Raw genomic sequence first — 13,472 nt, forward strand, 5'->3', positions numbered from 1 at the left:
CTAGGCGGGGGCTGTGGAGCATACACCTGGCAAGGACAGCGCTAGCCGAAGGTGCCCCTGGCAGAAGGGACGGGCGCCAGGGCCAGAGCCCCCCATGGTGCCGGGCAACGATGAGGCCTTGGGTGCAGAGATGGGGGGGGGAGGGGGGCGGAACATGCGGGGGCGGAGCCCGGTGGACCTGGTTGAGCAATGGGGGTATGCACCATGCTACCGTGCCGGCCTTTCACCCCGTGCAAACAATGGATATTGGAATTCAACCAGCAATGGTGGCCTTGTCGGCGCTGCACTGGGGGATGCACTGTGGCTGAATGAGCTGGAGCTGTTTCAGGAGGAGGAGGCTGCAGCAGTGGAGCGTGCCGCAGCAGAATGTGCCGCAGAGGAACAGGTGGCAGCCCACCAGAATGGAGAGCCAGTCACCCAACAGGCTGAGGAGGAGGAGATGCCAAGGAGGCACTGCATGAGGCCTCGTGTGTACTGGCAGGACCTGTCATTTGAGGGCCTGCTGGACCAGGCATGCTGTTGAAGACTCCAGCTCAGCAGGGATACAGTGCGACATGTAGCCCCTGGCTCTGAAACTGCATCTCCACAATTGATGAGACTGTCTGTTCCAGAAGCCCAAAACCCATCTGGATGGCAGCTAGTTCCTGGGGTCGGCCTGCCATCTGACGGTCCATCCCCCACGAGAGTTTCTACCTCCATCAGCTGTACCGGATCAGCTGTGTGGTGAGCACCAGAGAGTATCCCAGGATCCTCTTCATTAAAATGCCCAACTGAGGTGAGTGTCTCTGGGATGGTGGAGGGTGTTGGAGACAGCTGTGACGGAAAGTCAGTGCCATCCTCCAACTCGAACTCCGGGTCTCCTGAGTCTCGGGCGAAGGGTTGCCATCCGAGCTGTTCTTCTCATTGCTGCTCGGCTCACTGTGGGGGAGGGGCTCTGGGAGTGGCACTGGCTGGGGGAGGGGGATATCGGATGTACCCACCCCATCTCCAGCTGCTCCTGCAAGGCACAAGACAAGGCCCATGATTAGACTGCGGGTTGGGGAGTGGTTGGGGTGAGCATGTGGGTTGGGGTTGGGGTGGTGAGGGTGGGGGTGTTGGGGGGTGAGGGTCGGTGTGAGGGTCGTGTGGGGTTGACGATGGGGGTGAGACTGCTGTGGGGCAAAGGGTGGTGTGGAGGATGCTGTGGGGCTAAGAGTGGTGGGGAGGGTGGTGTGAGGGGTGAAGGTGGTGTGGGGGTAAGGGTGGGGGTGAGGGTGGTTTGGGAATGAGGGTGAGGGTGATGTGTGGAGGTGAGGGTGATTTGGGAGTGAGTGTGGTGTATGAGGGTGTTGTGGCGGTGGTATTGGGGCGGGGGGTGGGGGGGAGGGGGGGTTGACGAGCAGATCACGGGGAACCGCAACTAAGCGGGATCTCACTTCCTCTCCCACGACCGAACTCCACCTCGGCGACCTCCCTTTCCACCGGGCCGCCGACCATGACCAGGGCCCTCTGCTGTACCATAGTTAGGGGCCGCAGGTCTGGCTGTCCCCCTCCTGTCTTCACCTGCTCCCTGCGGTTGTGGGAGGTCCTCTCCTGGGGGTGAAACAGAATGTGCCAGTGTTAGACAGTCCGACGCATGCAGCACAGGGGGTGGGTAGCTGGTGGCCTCAGTGGCCTGGGCACCAGGCCAGGGAGGCCAGTTTGGGTGCCGGCATGTGGTGCAGGGTGGGTGTTTAGAATCATAGAATTTACAGTGCAGAAGGAGGCCATTCGGCCCATCGAGTCTGCACCGGCTCTTGGAAAGAGCACCCTACCCAAGCCCACACCTCCCCTCTATCCCCATAACCCAGTAACCCCACCCAACACTAAGGGCAATTTTGGACACTAAGGGTAATTTTAGCATGGCCAATACACCTAACCTGCACATCTTTGGACTGTGGGAGGAAACCGGAGCACCCGGAGGAAACCCATGCACACACGGGGAGATGTGCAGACTCCGCACAGACAGTGACTGTAGCGCACAATGACTTACGAGAGAGACGAGAAGTGATGAAGTCGATTCAGGCTTTATTCAGCGAGACTTGTCCCCAGCAGCTCAGCAACAGAATGAAGCGGCGGGGAGAAGCTCGGGTTCTTATACTCCGCCTTCAGGGCGGAGCCAGGAGTCGGCAGCCAACCAGGACCCGGGATCTGTCAGCCAATAGCATCACGGCTTCACAGTCCCACATGACCCCTAATACATACCACCACATTCACCCCTTGTTAAAAAGGAACCCGGCGGGGTGGTGGTTCGCATGGTGGTAGGGGTTTACAAGGCTGGCCCGGGAAGGAAAATTTCAGACATGTTACTACAGTTTTAGCCCTACACTGGGCTATGTACAAGCTTGTGAAAACTATTTACAATATTAGCAAAAACATTTTTTTTTTTGTTACAACAACATTCTTGGTGTCACGCGGATTCCACGAGTCGAGCGGGCGGTCTGGTCTTCCTTGTTGATCGCCTCAGCCCCGGTGGTGGTGCAGGTGCTTGTTCAGGCGTTGTCGTCTCCGGGACTGTTTCGGTGTTTGTTCCTGTTTTACTCCTGGGCGGGCACGGGAGGAGGACCGATCCCCCCCGGGAAGGGGGCGGTCGCGGGGTGCGCCGGTGGCAGGGAGGGGATGATCGGTGTCGGGGGTGTGTGTGTGTTGACGGCGGGCGCCAGGTCCCGCAGGGAGACCGTGTCCTGTCGGCCGTCGGGGTACGCCACGTAGGCGTACTGCGGGTTCGCGTGGAGAAGGTGAACCCTCTCGACCAACGGGTCCGATTTGTGCGCCCGCACATGTTTCCGGAGCAAGATGGGTCCTGGGGCCGCCAGCCAGGTCGGCAGCGACGTTCTGGAGGAGGACTTCCTGGGGAAGACCAGGAGGCGCTCATGAGGCGTTTGGTTAGTGCTGGTACACAGCAGCGACCGGATGGAGTGGAGAGCATCCGGGAGGACCTCCTGCCACCGGGAAACTGGGAGATCCCTGGACCGTAGGGCCAGTAGGACGGTCTTCCAGACCGTGCCGTTCTCCCTCTCTACTTGCCCGTTCCCCCGGGGGTTTTAGCTGGTCGTCCTGCTCGAGGCTATGCCCTTGCTGAGCAGGAACTGGCGCAGCTCGTCACTCATGAAGGAGGACCCCCTGTCGCTATGGATATACGCGGGGCAACCTAACAGTGTGAATATGGTGCCAAGGGCTTTAATGACTGTGGCCGCTGTCATGTCGGGGCAGGGGATGGCGAAGGGGAAACGAGAGTACTCGTCCACCACGTTCAGGAAGTATGCGTTGCGGTCAGTGGAGGGGAGGGGCCCTTTGAAATCCAAACTGAGGCGTTCAAAGGGGCGGGAAGCCTTGATCAGGTGCACTTTATCCGGCCTGAAAAAGTGCGGTTTGCACTCTGCGCAGATGTGGCAGTACCTTGTGACTGTACGGACCTCCTCCACAGAGTAGGGGAGGTTGCGGAACTTTACGAAATGGTAGAATCGAGTGACCCCCGGGTGGCAGAGGTCCTCGTGGAGGGCTTGGAGGCGGTCTATTTGTGCGTTGGCACATGTGCCGCGGGATAGGGCATCGGACGGCTCGTTCAGCTTTCCGGGACGGTACAAGATCTCATAGCTGAAGGTGGAGAGCTCGATCCTCCACCTTAAGATCTTGTCATTTTTAATTTTGCCCCGCTGAGCATTATCGAACATGAAGGCTACCGACCGTTGGTCGGTGAGGAGAGTGAATCTCCTGCCGGCCAGGTAATGCCTCCAATGTCGCACAACTTCCACTATGGCTTGGGCTTCCTTTTCCACTGAGGAGTGGCGGATTTCTGAGGCGTGGAGGGTCCGGGAGAAAAAGGCCACGGGACTGCCCGCTTGATTAAGGGTGGCCGCCAGAGCTACGTTGAATGCGTCGCTCTCGACCTGGAAGAGGAGAGACTCGTCGATGGCGCGCATCGTGGCCTTTGCTATATCCGCTTTGATGCGGCTGAAGGCCTGGCGAGCCTCTGTCGACAGGGGGAAGGTAGTGGTCTGTATTAGCGGGCGGGCCTTGTCTGCATACTGGGGGACCCACTGGGCGTAATATGAAAAGAAACCCAGGCAACGTTTCAGGGCTTTGGAGCAGTGGGGGAGGGGAAATTCCATAAGGGAGCGCATGCGTTCGGGGTCGGGGCCTATTATCCCATTGCGCACTACATATCCCAGGATGGCCAACCGGTTTGTGCTAAAAACGCACTTTTCCTCGTTGTATGTGAGGTTCAGGGCAGTAGCGGTCTGGAGGAACTTTTGGAGGTTGGCGTCGTGGTCCTGCTGATCGTGGCCGCAGATGGTTACGTTGTCGAGATACGGGAACGTGGCCTGCAACCCGTGCAGGTCAACCATTCGGTCCATCTCCCGTTGGAAGACCGAGACCCCGTTTGTGACACCAAATAGGACCCTTAGGAAGTGGTATAGACGCCTGTCTGCCTCGAAGGCTGTGTACTTGCGGTCACCTGGGCGGATGGGGAGCTAGTGGTAGGCCGACTTGAGGTCCACGGTGGAGAAGACCTTATACTGGGCAATCCGATTGACCATGTCGGATATGCGGGGGAGAGGGTACGCATCTAGCTGCGTGTACCTGTTGATGGTCTGACTATAGTCTACGACCATCCTTTGCTTCTCCCCGGTCTTTACTACTACGACCTGGGCTCTCCAGGGACTATTGCTGGCCTGGATTATGCCTTCCTTCAGCAACCGCTGGACTTCGGACCGAATGAAGGTCCGGTCCTGGGCGCTGTACCGTCTGCTCCTAGTGGCGACGGGTTTGCAATCCGGGGTGAGGTTTGCAAACAAGGACGGCGGTTCAACCTTGAGAGTTGCGAGGCCGCCGAATTGGAATGTTAGGCTCTGCAGGTTACACTGGAAATCTAATCCCAGTAATGTGGGCACGCAGAGTTGGGGAAGGACGTAGAGCCTGTAGTTCTTAAATTCCCTCCCTTGCACCGTTAGTTTCGCGATGCAGAACCCTTTGATCTCTATGGAGTGGGATCCTGCAGCTAGGGAAATCTTTTGCGTGCTTGGATGGATGATCAGAAAACAGCGTCTTACAGTGTCTGGGTGAAAAAAAACTTTCAGTGCTCCCGGAGTCGATCAGGCATGGCGTCTCGTATCCGTTGACCAGCACCGTTGTTGTCGTCGTCTGGAGAGTCCGGGGCCGCGATTGATCCAGTGTCACCGAAGCCAGTCATGGTAGTAGTGTCGCGGCGTCTTCTTCGGACCCCGTGGAGCCATCGATACTGGGGTCCTTTGTTGTCAACCAAGATGGTGGCGTCCATGAATCGCACGCGGCCGGGGGTGGACAAAATGGCCGCCCCCATGGATTGCACGTGGTCGGGGGTGGACAAAATGGCCACCCCCATGAATCGCACGTGGCTGGGGGGTCACAAGATGGCGGCGCCCATCCTCCCCTCGTGGTGCCTGGGGCCCAAAATGGCGGCACCCGCGGGTCGCACATGGGGCGTTGGGGGCGTTGGGGAGCATTTGGGATGTGCTGGGCTCGTTCTTCTCCGGGGATTGCGGCGACCCCCCGGGACCGGCACACTGCCGCGTAATGGCCCTTCTTGCCGCAGCTTTTACAAATAGCTGCGCGGGCCGGGCAGCGCTGCCGGGGGTGTTTCGCTTGTCCGCAGAAATAGCAGCGGGCCCCCCTGGGATGGTCTGGCGCTTTAACCGCGCAAGCTTGCGAGGGGGGGGGGTTGTCGCGACGGGGGCCCACGGAGCCCAAAGGGCTGCCGCGCGGTCGGGGCCGTAGGCGCGGGCGTTTTGCGAGGCCACATCTAGGGAAGCTGCAAGGGCCCGTGCCTCTGAGAGTCCTAGCGACTCTCTTTCTAAAAGTCTTTGGCGGATTTGGGGAGAGTTCATACCTGCCACAAATGCATCGCGAATTAGCATGTCCGTGTGTTCGATCGCGTTCACCGGCGGGCAGCTGCAGCCCCGTCCCAAAATTAGCAGCGCGGCGTAGAATTCTTCTAGTGATTCTCCGGGACTTTGCCGTCTCGTCGCGTGTTGGTGGCGCGCGTAGACCTGGTTAACGGGCCGAACGTAGATGCCCTTCAGCAATGCGAGCGCCGTCGGGAAATTCTCTGCCTCTTCTATGAGAGGGTAAATTTCCGGGCTTACCCTCGAATGCAGGACCTGCATTTTCTGGTCTTCTGTGATCCGGCCGGGGGCCGTTCGGAAGTAGCCTTCAAAACATGCTTGCCAGTGTTTAAATACTGCTGCCGAGTTCGCTGCGTGGGGGCTGATCCGCAGGCATTCCGGGGCGATCCGGAGCTCCATAGTCTTCTAAGCTCGCTTAATAAATTGTAGCGCACAATGACTTACGAGAGAGACGAGAAGTGATGAAGTTGATTCAGGCTTTATTTAGCGAGACTTGTCCCCAGCAGCTCAGCAACAGAATGAAGCGGCGGGGAGAAGCTCGGGTTCTTATACTCCGCCTTCAGGGCGGAGCCAGGAGTCGGCAGCCAACCAGGACCCGGGATCTGTCAGCCAATAGCATCACGGCTTCACAGTCCCACATGACCCCTAATACATACGACCACAGTGACCCAAGCCAGGAATCGAACCTGGGACCCTGGATCTGTGAAGCAATTGTGCTAACCACTATGCTGCCGTGCTGCCCTAAGGGATGGGAGGGTGGGGCTAGGTTTACGAGTATGTTGGACAGGGTTGGTGTCAGGGGCACAGTGCTGCATACTCACTCTGACTGCCCGGAGGAGTTGTGCAGTTTTTTTCGGCACTGCTGGCCAGTCTGGCCAGAAAAAGCTGAATTGGTTCACGTGCTGTGGTGGAACTCCACAAATTCTGCGCCGGTATCAACACTTAGTCTCAGAAACAGAGAATCCTGCCCCAGACCCTTTGTCCATGTTTGGACCAAGGCTGCAATAAGGTCAGACATTGAGAGGCCTTGGTAGAACCCAAATGAGTATCAGTGAGCAGGTAATTGCTAAGCAAGTGCCACTTGATAGCACTGTTGAAGACCCCTTCCGTCACTTTCCTGATGATCGAGTGAAGACTGATGGGGCATTCATTGGCTGGGTTGGATTTGTCCTGGTTTTTGTGGAGAGGGCATATCTGGGCAATTTTCCATATTGCCGGCTAGATGATAGTGTTGTAAATGTACTCCAGCTGCCAGGCTAGGGGCACAGCTTGTTTTGGAGCACAAATCTTCAGTACTTTTGCCAGAAAGTTTTCAGGACACAGAAGTATCCAGTGCAACTGTTTCTTGATATCACATGAAGTGGATCAGATTGGCTGAAGATTGACATATAAATGCTGGAGACCTCAGAAGGAGGCCAAGATGGATAAAGCACTTGGCACCTCTGGCTGAAGATGGTTGCAAATGATTCAGCCTTGTCTTTTGCACTGATGTGCTGGGTTCTCCAACATTGAAGATGGGGATATTTATGGAGCCTCCTCCTCTAGTGTATTTAATTGTCCACCACGTTTCACAGGTAGATGTAGCAGGCAGACCTTAAATTTGATCTGTTGGAATCACTTGGCTCTTTCCATAGCATTCTGCTTCCGCTGTTTGGCATGCAAATAATCCTGTGTTGTAGCTTCACCAGAATGAGACCTTGCTTTTATGTATGCCTCATGTTGCTTCTGGCATGCCTTCCTGTATTCTTTATTGAACCAGGATTGAACTCCCAGCTTGATTGTAATGGTAGAGCGGGGATTATGCCAGGCCATGACGTTACAGATTGTGGTGCTAATTTCCTATAGTGCCTCAAGGGTGAGTTGAATTGCTAGATCTATTCAAAATTTATCTCATTTAGTATGGCGATAGTACCACATATTTCCTCAAAGTGGAGGAGGATAGTCAGGCAGAATCTTCCCCATAGTCTATGCTTAGTAAATCAGTTAATTTAATGATCGGACAAATGATCCTCAACTTTATTCTTGATTATCAATTCCATTATTCCGTGTTCAATGGAAACAAGGCTGATGAATCTGTAGTTGTCTGCTTTGTCAGCAATTTTGTCTTTGGACACAAGATTAACTTGGGCGAAATTCTCCGGAAACGGCGCGATGTCCGCCAACTGGCACCCAAAACGGCACCAATCAGACGGGCATCGCACCGCCCCAAAGGTGCGGAATGCACCGCATCTTTGGGGGCTGAGCCCCAACATTGAGGGGCTAGGCCAACGCCGGAGGGATTTTCGCCCCGCCAGCTGGCGGAAACGGCCTTTGTTGCCCCGCCAGCTGGTGCGGAAATGACATCTCCGGGCGGCGCATGCGCGGGAGCGTCAGCGGCCGCTGACAGTTTCCCACGCATGTGCAGTGGAGGGAGTCTCTTCCACCTCCGCCATGGTGGAGACCGCGGCGGAGGCGGAAGGGAAAGAATGCCCCCACGGCACAGGCCCGCCCGCGGATTGGTGGGCCCCGATCGCAGGCCAGGCCACCGTGGGGGCACCCCCCGGGGCCGGATCGCCCCGTGTCCCTCCCAGGACCCCGGAGCCCGCCCACGCCGCCTTGTCCCGCCGGTAAGGTAGGTGATTTAATTTACGCCGGCGGGACAGGCAATTTATCGGCGGGACTTCGGCCCATCTGGGCCGGAGAATCGAGCAGGGGGGGGCCCGCCAACCGGCGTGGCGCGATTCCCGCCCCCGCCGAATATCCGGTGCCTGAGACTTCGGCAACTGGCGGGGGCGGGATTCACGCCAGTCCCCGGCGATTCTCTGACCCGGCGGGGGGTCGGAGAATGCGCCCCTTGTTTTTAAGCTTCCTGGTATCTCCATTATCTGTTGACTCCCTTAAAATAATGATCAGAACCTCACTGCTTTTCAGATCAGTCTTTCTTTTTATTTGTTTTCACCCAATTTAGCCAGAGCATAGAGCTTCTATCATATCTATAATAAAATCATTATTTTCACTTGGGATGTCTTTGCCTGGAGAGAAAATATTGTTCATAACTTCCCTTTTGAATACGTTGTAAGTGTATTCATTCAGAATATTAACTGCTTTGTGTTCATCTTCAGTTTCAAGTCTGTTTGCATCTTCATTCACTGACATCTAGCAACTCAGCTACTGAACAATTGTTTTTATCATCATGCTTAACCTCAAGTTTTTCCTGTAAGTCACATTTTATCTTGGCTAGATCTCCCCTCATCCCATTGAAGTTAAACCTCTTCATATTAGAAGTTCGATATTAGATTGTTCCTTGTTCTCCATTATTAATCTAAACCGTATGATATGATGATCGCTCGTGTCCAAGTATTTCCCCGCAGACACCTGGGGTGAGATTCTTTGGCCATGCACGCCCAGAAATTCATGCCTGAGGTTAGTGGACCTATACATGGTCCGCGTCCCATCCGTGGCAATCTTGCGGTGGGCGCAGCCGAATAATCCAGCCCTTGGTCCACTTGGCCCACCTCACCCCAGCACCAGATTAGCAATGCCTCCTTCCTAGTTGGACTGAAAAAGTATTGGTCAAGCAAATTTCTTTGAACACGTTTCAAAGGTTCCACCCCTTCTTTACCCTAATACTATCCCAGTCAATATTTGGGGAAGTAAAGTCCCCCAGTATCACTATTCTATAGTTCTTGCACTTCACTCTGATTTCCTTGCAGATTTGGGGGGGCATGGTAGTATAGTGGTTAGCACAGTTGCTACACAGCTCCAGGGTCCCAGGTTCGATTCCCGGCTTGGTGTCACAGTCTGTGCGGAGTCTGCACTTTCTCCCCGTGTCTGCGTGGGTTTCCTCCGTGTGCTCCGGTTTCCTCCCACAGTCCAAAAATGTGCAGGTTAGGTGGATTGGCCATGCTAAAATTGCCCTTCACGTCCAAAAAGGTTGGGTTAGGTGGGGTTACTGGGTTACATGGATAGGGTGGGGGTGTGGGCTTAGGTATGGTGCTCTTTCCAAGGGCCGGTGCAGACTCGATGGGCCGAATGGCCTCCTTCTGCACTGTAAATTCTGTGATTCTATGATTTACTCACTGACTCTATTTCTCTCTCACTATTTAGAAGCCTCTAAAATGCACCTGATAGTGTGACCATCCCCTTTTATTTCTAAAATCTCGGAAATCAGCAAAGGCCAATGGCGGGCAGAGGTTGACTCCCCCAACGGCAATCGTATATTTTCCCACCATATAGTACTTACTGCCGAAGGTTTTCATGCACAAATTCCACGGGGTCTTGCTGGCAGGGTGGCCTCTGATTCACCTGTCTTTCCATCAGCTCAGTGCTGCAATCAGCAGGGCACAGCATTTAAAGGCTGCTCCAGCACAAAGCAGCTGCACTTCGCAGGTTGCCGGTTAGTGATGGCTGCGTGGAAATCCACCCCCAAGTTTTCAGATGCCTCCCTGGAGAGACTGCTTGATGCTGTACAGGCAAGCTGTGATGTGCTGCACCTGCACTCAGGAAGAAACCCAGGAGGCAAGGTGGTGAACCCAACATGGCAGGCGGTGGTCAGCACTAACACATGCAAAAGAGGACAGCCATCCAGTGCAGGAAGAGGATGAATAATCACCTCCGTTCTGCCAGGGTAAGTCTCTCTTCTCATCACTCTCAACTCTCACACTCACAGATCCATCACGCATCCATAGGGATTTTACTCAGTGCCAGCTCAAGGAACACCACCACTTTCTCTCCCATACACGTCTTCATCTGCCATGCAGATCATGTCCTCATCACCTTGCTGGCCCCACTCACCATCCACACATCTGCCCTGGCACAGATCATGCTTCCACTGTCCATATCTGTTTTCATGTAGGACAGGCTGACACACAACAAGAGGGAGAGATCTCAGACGGGTGGAGGGATGCCAGAGCTGCAGGTCTACACGAACATTGAGGACAGAGTCATCCAGTTGTCCAGGGAGGATGTTGACCGCTCCTGTGTTGATGGTGAGGTTGGCAGCAACAAACAAAGTGAGGATCCAGTGCAGCAACATCTATCATACAACAATGCTGTGACTCATGTCTCCTGTTTCTCAGGCCGCTGCCATGCACTAATGAATACTCCTTTCTTAGGCAGGCACATCTGGAAAGCATGGAGCAAAGGAGTCCACCAGCCAGGTCCTCAACTCCAGCCCCAACAGCAGCACAGAGGAGGTTTTCATTTTCATTTCAGGGCGGGAGGGTGGCACTGCCACATAGCACAACCCCGAAGACAGGCCAGGCCATCTTGGGCCTCTAGAGGACACTCGCCATGGTCATCATAGACAACAGGGCATGGCAGACAACAGGCTGCCTCCAGCCCTGCTAGATTTAGATTTATTGTCACTTGTACCGAGGTACAGTGAAAAGTATTGTTTTGCATACAGTCGAGGTAGATCGTTCCATACATGAAAAACATAGAACATACAATAAATACACAATGTAAATAAATAGACATAGACATCGGGTGAGGCGTTGGGAACATTGTGCTACTCAATAGAGAATATGCGTGAAGAGATCAGTTCAATCCATAAAAGGGAAATTCAAGAGTCTGGTAACAGCAGGGAAGAAGCGGTTTTTGAATCTGTTAGTGCGTGTTCTCAGACTTTTGTGTTTCCTGCTTGATGGAACAGGTTGGAAGAGAGAATAACACTGGTGGGAGGGGTCTTTGATTATCCTGCCTGCTTTTCCAAGGCAGCAGGAGGTGTAGACAGAGTCAATGGATGGGAGATGGGTCCGCGTGATGGACTGGGCTGTGTTCCGACTCTCTGTAGTTTCTTCTGGTCTTGGGCCGAGTAGTTGCCATACCAGGCTGTGATGCAACCAGATAGAATGTTTTCTATGGTGCATCTGTGAAAATTGGTAAGCGTCAATGTGAACACGCCAAATTTCCTTAGTTTCCTGAGGAAGTATAGGCACTGTTGTGCTTTCTTGATTGTTGCATTGACGTGGGTGGACCACGACAGAGTGTTGGTGATGTACGTAACTAGGAATTTGAAGCTGTCATAGAATCATAGAATTTACAGTGCAGAAGGAGGCCATTCGGCCCGTCGAGTCTACACCAGCCCCTGAAAGAGCACCCTACCCAAGGCCACACCTTCACCCTATCCCCGTAACCCAGCAACCTCACTTAACCTTTTGGACACTACGGGCCAATTTAGCATGACCAATCCACCTAACCCGCACATCTTTAGACAATTGGAGAAAATGTTAGTTGATATAAAAAAGCTTTGTTCTCTGGAAAAGTAAACTTCAGTTGGGCGGCAATGGGTTTTAATGCTTTAACCCTATTTCCCCATTGCATAGAAATAGAAGGAGGGCTGTGTGGGGTGGCAAATTGCATTGGAATTGCATCGTCAACCATTGAATGGTACGTAGTTAGATTACAATATTAGCACTGGACTCTAATCGCACGGTTCCTTCACTGCTTGTATTTCTCAATATGCTCCCGTGCAATAATCAGTCTCTGGATCTGAGCAGTGCCTTCGTAGATCTGTTAGATTTTAGCATCTCTCATCAGTTTTTCCACAGGCTATTCACTGTTGAACCCGTTGCCTCCGAAGATCTGGACGGCGTCACTAGCAACCTGATTGGCAATGTCGCCTGCAAAGGTCTTTGCTATGGAGGCGTAGTAAGTGTTCGTCCACCTGGTCCACTTCCCAGGCTGCTCTCTGGTAACTGAGCTGGGCCAATTCCACCTTCAGAGCCATTTTCACCAGCCTGATGCTCTGCAAGTAACTTTATAAAGGTTTTCCTTTCCAAAGCATATTTGGTAGCTTCATCCAAAGCTCTCTGGTCTAAACCAACTGCTTCAGCAGCTACTGACGGTCTGGTTTTTAATCGAACGCTCCCATTGCAATTTTGAAGCCAGCTCCCTCTCCAACGAGGACATTCTCCTTGGGCACTTGCACATCTTCAAAGACAATGCCTCTGGTATCTGAGCATCGCTGACCCATCTTCATTTCCTTTCTTCCAATCTGGATTCCAGGAGAGTCAGCATCCACTTTGAAGCCAGTGAAGGCCATGCCGGCAAAGGCTTTGGGATCTGGATTCGAGTGGGCCAGGAGAAAAAAAAGTCAGCCTTGCTCCCGTTCGTAATCCACATCTTCTGACCGTTAATTATGAACTTGTTGCCCTTTTTCTCTGTTCTGGTCTTGATCCCAGCCTCATCAGAACCGGCACCTGGTTCTGTCACACAATATGCACACATCAGCGGAGCCTCAATCATTCGCCCCAAGTACTTGACAAATACATGAATAGGATGGGAATAGAGGGATACGGACACCGGAAGTGTAGAAGATTTTAGTTTAGACGGGCAGCATGGTTGGCACAGGCTTGGAGGGCCAAAGAGCCTGTTCCTGTGCTGTACTTTTCTTTGTTCTTTGTTCACGGTTCTATTCCTGCCTTTGGTGAGACAGGTGCCTCCATTGACGTCTTCATCTTCTCTCCTGCCTTTCATCTCGGGCACAGGCATTGTCCAAATATTCACTCCAAAGCCTTGTGCTCAACCTTGGGGGAACCTGTTAATGTGCACCTCAGCAGACAACCAAGGATTTGGTGCACTCTCCTC

General features: G+C 53.7%; 1 protein-coding gene and 1 pseudogene across 2 annotated transcripts in view; one reads left to right on the plus strand and one right to left on the minus strand.

Moving 5' to 3' along the window:
- Positions 1–13,472, plus strand: part of LOC140391931 (protein furry homolog) — a 790,380-nt gene that overhangs the window by 82,728 nt on the left and 694,180 nt on the right. The gene's annotated exons all lie outside the window — the stretch shown is intronic.
- On the minus strand, positions 12,324–13,280 carry LOC140391442 (medium-chain specific acyl-CoA dehydrogenase, mitochondrial pseudogene; annotated as a pseudogene).

This window comes from Scyliorhinus torazame, chromosome 15 (genome assembly GCF_047496885.1).
Source record: "Scyliorhinus torazame isolate Kashiwa2021f chromosome 15, sScyTor2.1, whole genome shotgun sequence".
Lineage (NCBI taxonomy): Eukaryota > Metazoa > Chordata > Chondrichthyes > Carcharhiniformes > Scyliorhinidae > Scyliorhinus > Scyliorhinus torazame.